Source organism: Humulus lupulus, chromosome 8, assembly GCF_963169125.1.
Source record: "Humulus lupulus chromosome 8, drHumLupu1.1, whole genome shotgun sequence".
NCBI classification, from domain to species: domain Eukaryota; kingdom Viridiplantae; phylum Streptophyta; class Magnoliopsida; order Rosales; family Cannabaceae; genus Humulus; species Humulus lupulus.
In genome coordinates, this window is record NC_084800.1 from 160,267,793 (window position 1) to 160,274,329 (window position 6,537).

At 31.9% G+C, this 6,537-nt stretch overlaps 1 long non-coding RNA gene across 1 annotated transcript; it reads left to right on the forward strand.

Moving 5' to 3' along the window:
* Positions 1 to 824: 824 nt before the first annotated feature.
* LOC133794554 (uncharacterized) lies at positions 825 to 1,690 on the forward strand. Its single transcript, XR_009875260.1, has 3 exons — positions 825 to 1,028; positions 1,274 to 1,335; positions 1,440 to 1,690. It is a non-coding gene; the product is annotated as an uncharacterized LOC133794554 (long non-coding RNA).
* Positions 1,691 to 6,537: the final 4,847 nt, after the last annotated feature.

Consider the following 6,537-nt stretch of genomic DNA (forward strand, 5'->3'; position numbering starts at 1 on the left):
CTCATTAGTTGAAATGATGGGAGAAAACTTATTTTAGTATCATGTAAAGAATTTCAACTTCAAATGTCTAGTCTTGGATGATTTTCTTACAATCTATCAGCTTTTGATTCTACTTAACTTCAAAATGATGATACAACTTTCATTTTGAACTCACAGGACAAGAATTCATCAACAGGATGATGTCGAAAACTACAAGGCTAAAGTACCTAAAGAGAATGCAGACATACATGATATAAATTATGATCTTGTCCTTGGAGACTTGAAAGATGCTAGCACTGATTTTGAATTTTCATTTCAGGCTAAAATAGCCATTGCACTAGGCATAGCTACAATCGTCACAGTTGTCTCTATTGGGGTGGAGCAGCCTGCTATTGGTTCATCTCTTGGATTTCAATTTCTTTCAGATAGTTCATCTCCTTCAGTAATGGCCATAGCACCTGTTGGCTTCACCTTTAAAGCTTTTGGTTACAGAATAGCTCTGCCAGAATATGCTCCAGGGTATGTATCCCCAAAGGAAAAATTGGGTTAAGTTTTGTGCTTTTGAAATATGGGGTTAATCTCACTTTAATCTCATTGTAGGTGGATTTACTTTTGGCTGCTTATGGCTGCTGCTTGTGGTCTTTTCATCAGTGAAGAAGCTTTAAATATCTGGGTCTGTCTTCTATTCTGGTACTTCTATTTCACAAGCTCAAGAAATTTTCTTGCTCCTTTTAGTAAAATTTGTGTGTTTCATGGTTCCATTGTATGCCTGAATTCTTATTTATAGTAAATGATTTAGGTTGAGGTGCCATGGGTTCCATTTTGTTTTTGTTTTTTTATTTTATTTTTCTGTTGTTTAATGGTGGCTAAACCAAACCCTGGTTATGCTATCTATCAAAGCTAGAATAATTAATTCACAGTTTGATGTTGGGACAACCTAACACTGTTTTTTAATTTTATTTTTAATCTTTATTGCAGGTATATATCATAGACTATGGTCTTGCAAAAAAGTATAGCGATCTTCAGACGCACAAGCACATTCCATACAGGTAACAGATATTTGAGAAATATTATGGTCTTAAGTAAAGTGGAAGGTGTTTATATCATGTGTAATGATTATCACTGTGCTGGGTTTTAACTTATAAATGTTAATATTAAATAACAAGTTTTTAGATTGGTTTGGGCAAACATTAGGGTGATACTTATGTGTTTCTCATTATCAATTTTGTGTTCTTGGATCCAAATTTGCTTGAACCTTCAAATTTCTGATCATTATGTTAATTTATTGCTTCAGGGAAAACAAGAATCTCACAGGAACAACTTGTTATGCAAGTGTTAACACTCACCTTGGAGTTGGTGAGCCATTAATAATTCCTAATTAGAGAATATGTTATTTGTTTCTCCCTGTAATGCTTGAGACTTTTGGGCTTTATGTAATTGTGAATGTAATCTTTATGCAGAGCAAAGCAGAAGAGATGATTTGGAGTCTCTTGGTTATGTGCTTATGTATTTTTTGAGGGGAAGGTTGGATACTTATGTGATATGCTGAAATCCATTTTCCTTTGTTTCATTGCTCTGTTTCACCATATTATTTACTTATTTTCTTTACTAGTCTTCCTTGGCAGGGATTAAAAGCAGGTACGAAAAAACAGAAATACGACAAGAACAGTGAAAAGAAGATGCTTACTCCCATAGAGGTATGATCTTAAGCTCTTGCAAGTAGTGTAGGGTGAAGTTAGCATTTATAACTCTCATATGAGTATGGTATTATTAGCTCATTACAGATGGTTGGTGGTGAATTTTTTAGCTCACTTCCATTGATACCATGTACCTTTATTTTTTAAAGTAAAGGCATGGGAGATACTGATATGCCTACTACTTTGACAAGTTCTTTGTTTATTTTCTAACAACTTGATATACTTTGGTCATGTTTGTGGCTGATAATGATTTCTTAATCTCTCTAATTTTCATCTATTTGTCTTTTGCTTCAAGCCTGGGCTGCATTTGTCTACTAATTCTTGGGTTTGGTTTCCTTCTTTGGTGGAGGTACAGACACAACCAGCAAATTTTCTTTGATGTCAACGGTTAGTAAACCTAACTCATTTTTTAAGCAATATCATTAAAAAAGAAACAGAAGAAGAAGAGATTAACAGTTGTAGGCTTTAAAAAATTTCAGAGCAACATCATGAGGAGGTTCGCCTTGGAAACCTGAGGAGATTTCAATTTAGAGAGCTTCAGATGGCAACAAACAACTTCAACAACAAGTAATTGGTTGGATGATGAATTGAAGGATGGAGCAAGTTTCATGCATGGTTTACTTTTGTGTATCTTGTAATGTTTCTGTTTTTCATTTTTAAAGTAAAAAATGTTCAAGATTATATAACTTTATTATGTTATGCTTTCAAATTTAAGTTAGAACTAAGATCTCATGAAGTAGACATATTCATGGTTTGAATTAGTTATTGTTTAATGTAATACTTGTGGTTTATCAATCTATTGAGAATTACATTTTATGATTAATTTTAATTTTTTGTATCAAAATACAATAATGAAAATCTTTTAATTAAAAAAAAACCTTATAAGTATACTTATCAAAATAAAATTTAAAATATATTATCCACACTAAAGTAACAAAATTTTATTACTAGACTTTTAATATGTTATGATTTAAAAATATATTATAAGCATAACAAATCGTTATGATTTATATAATATAACAAACTAAAAATACTATCAAAATAATCAAATGTAACAATGGAAAAGTGTTATGCATAAAGTATAAGATTAAACTCCAAATTTATAATCAAATACTCTAACTAAATGTTATTATTTGAATATTATAGCAACTAAAAATGTGTTATTGAATAGTTTAAGATAACATCGAACATAACATTCGAATACTGTTATAGAAAAGACAGGACTTTTATTAACATGGGCTATGTTAGCATTTTCAGAAGTGTTATCAATACTCCCGGTTAGCAGTTTTTAAGTGTTATGAATACTGTTTTTTCTTGTAGTGTCACAAGACTTATTGGTAACCTTATTGGTCACGATGTCCTGTTATATTATGACTTATGGCAGAGTCATCCGGATGAGTACAAGATAGGATTGATGCAAAAGATTGAGGTAAATTTATTAACTTATTCACATGTAATTTTTTTTATAATTTCAAAATTTTAACAAGTTTAATTTTATTTTAAGGAATTTTCCATTCTTCTCTGAGCTCTCCCTGAGTGGCGACTAATAGAGACTAGGATTGAGTGAGAGTTTCACGATCACTACAAGGATAGAAAAGGTCGCAAGAAAAAACACTTCGATGAACATGGAGGGTATGATGATATCGAGACAGCCAGAAAGAATCCACCAGAGGACATGGACAACGAGAGTTGGCAGAAGTTGGTTGACCTTTTCACCACTCCATAGTTCATGGCATGCTTAAAGGCAAATGCTACCAACAGAGCAAAACAGGAGTATCCAAGTCTCCATGGATCCACCTCTTATGCTTCTGCTCGATTTAAGACGGTAAATAAAAATATATAGATAATTTGAAATGTTTTTAGTTATCTTAATAATAATTTCAATATTTAATTGATATTTTGTCACTTTTTTTTTCTAAAGATGAATCTTCAGACTAAGGAACTGCCCAGCATTATTGATACGTTCCATGACATGCACAATCATTTGACACGTGGATGGGTGAACACGAATACTAAGGATTCATATGTAAGTAACTTTCTAAACTTTTTATATATGTTTATTATTTAATTATATTATGTATTAATTGTCTTGTTTCTAAACTGCAGGATGCCTTGCAGCAAGAATTACAATCCCAATCCCAATCCCAATCTGAATTTGAATCTTCAGCAGGAAGTGCATCTATCGATGAGACACAAGTCGTCTCAAAGGTACTTGATCAACGTCGTGGCTACATTCGAGGTATTTGATGCAAGTTAAAGGGCACTAGTACCTTTGCCTAGGGCGCCACCAGATCCTCTTCACAATCAAAGACATCACCATTTTCGTCCACCACAGTCAGCCCTCCAATGGTACCAGTTGAGGTTTTCCAGTTCATGGTTCAACACTTCAATCAAGCCATTATGACTCAGAACAACAACTTCCAGCAAATGCAACAATTTATGCAAGCTACAAATCCGAACATCCAAGCTCCACAATTTCAGCCTGTCAACGTTGACGTGAATATGATACAATCCATGATGGCGAACTTTCCAGGCTCGAGCTAATTTCCACCACAGCAGCCACAACCACCACAGCCACCACAACAGCCCAACTATAAGGATGACTTTGGGATTAATTAGATGACATTTAGTTTGATTATATTATTCTTTTGAACTTATTAATATTTTGTGTTCTTTTGTTTTTTATTTTGGAGACTATACTAATTTTAAATTGGTTTTATTGTTTAATTAATAAATTGGCTTTGTTATTTAATTAAATAAAGGGAAATTCAAAAATATATGGTAAACTACAAAAAAATACTAAATATACGGTAACCACAATTAATTACATTTTTACGGTGGAATCACACCAGCCCCCATTATACATTAAAGCCCACCCTAAAGTTACACTAAATACACGCTAAATACCATCCCATCCCAATATATATTCCTGACATTAATAAATACAAACCCACAACAACTACAAGGTGAAGCTACATCTAAGACTAACCCAACAAATGCAAATAAAAAAAAAGCTTGGAGTTTACAGCAACCAACAATGGTCGTTCAAAAAAAGCATGGCTGTAATTGTAGATTGATCAAGCTACACCAAAGTTCTTCACTTCAAACAAATTGTTATGATATTGTAACCATCATCTACATCATTTGTCTTGTACGGGGTTTTATCAAGATTTTTCCATACTAGTCTTGCTTCAGTTTAATTGTACACATAGGGACACATAAAACAACTATAAAATAGAAAAAGTGTTTATGCTCATAAATATTGGTGGCAACTTTCCTTTGTTAATTATATAATTTATAAAAAAAAAAAAAATTTTGCCATCTTAATGTACTGTAACTACAAACACATTAGCAAACTTGTAATTAATCATTACAGATTCAAAATAGGTATTAACAAGATTGAAACATATCGGTACAGAACAAAAATAAATTAACAGATTTGTTAAGAGTTAATATACTGCAACTACAACAATGTATAAAACATATAAACAAATTTGTAACAGATCTTTACAAAACTAGAGTATGTTTGTAACATAATGTTACAAAACCATAATATAGCTTAAAAAATAATTGTAATATATAAATTTATCTCCTGCATCAAAAATATAGAATCATACTATTGTACCAACTAACAACTATTTACAAAGAATTATAGAATCAAATCAAGCCATGTTTTATCACAATCAAAGTAAGCTAACTCGTAGATACACAATCACTATGTCACCTGCAAAGTATCACAACAACCCAACATCACAATAGAGCATCTCCAATGCTAGCCCCAACTTGCAAACTGCATATATCAACAACACACATATATAATAGATATTTTAAAACCATAATATCAAATACCATAGAAAAAATGAAAGCAAACTTTTCATCATCAAAAAACATACTTTACAAATATGTAACAGATTGCTACATAAATAATATATTTAAACAGAAAATTAACAAAGGTTAAACATATAAAATTGAAGCTAAGATTAGAACAGGAAGCACCAACAAACCATGAAATTTTTTGGTTATACTCAATGAGAATTGAAACCCAAAAAATCAAAAATAAAAATAAAAAATCAAGAGAAGAATCTTGAAACCCTAATAATTGAGCTGAAACCAACAAAAATGGCACTGTGGAGCAATACAAATGGTCAGATCACTAAGAAAAATGGAGAGAACTGAAAGAGGAAAATAGAAGATGAAGAGAATGAGAGAGAAAATTAGAGAGATAAGAGAAGGAAAGAGAAGAGGGGAGAAATTTCTACACACACGGTACATGCACTTTATTCCTTTACTTTTACTTTTACCATTAGTTTTTTTATTGTTTTTTTTTTTAAATCCCTTTAAAAATTGTATATTTGAAATAATTAACCATATAAATGTAAGATGCCATATATTTTAAATTTTTTGAGTTATACGGTGTATTCTATAAATTTTTTCTAAAATAAATTGGTTATGTTTATTTATTTATTTAATATTTTATTAAATAAAATTTAATTAATATTATTAATTAATTTTTTTAAAAAAAAGTATATACCTACAGCGACGACCTGTCGTCGCAAGTCGTCACCGTAGGGTGCTCGTTGAACACGAAAATCTAAGATTTCGTGACCCTATAGTGACGACATGTCATCGCTGAAGGCATATAACCCCACACACTCTACATCGACGACGTATCGTCTCTGTAGATGTTGGCGGTCGACGGACCTATAGTGACAACATGTGGTCGATGTAGGAGTTTTTGAAATTCAAATTTTCAAATTTGGCAACCACCTACAGCGACGACATGTCGTCACAATATCCTAATCCAACCAAAAAAAAGGGTTTTCCTACTGCGACCAACATGTCGTCGCTGTAGTAAAACCCT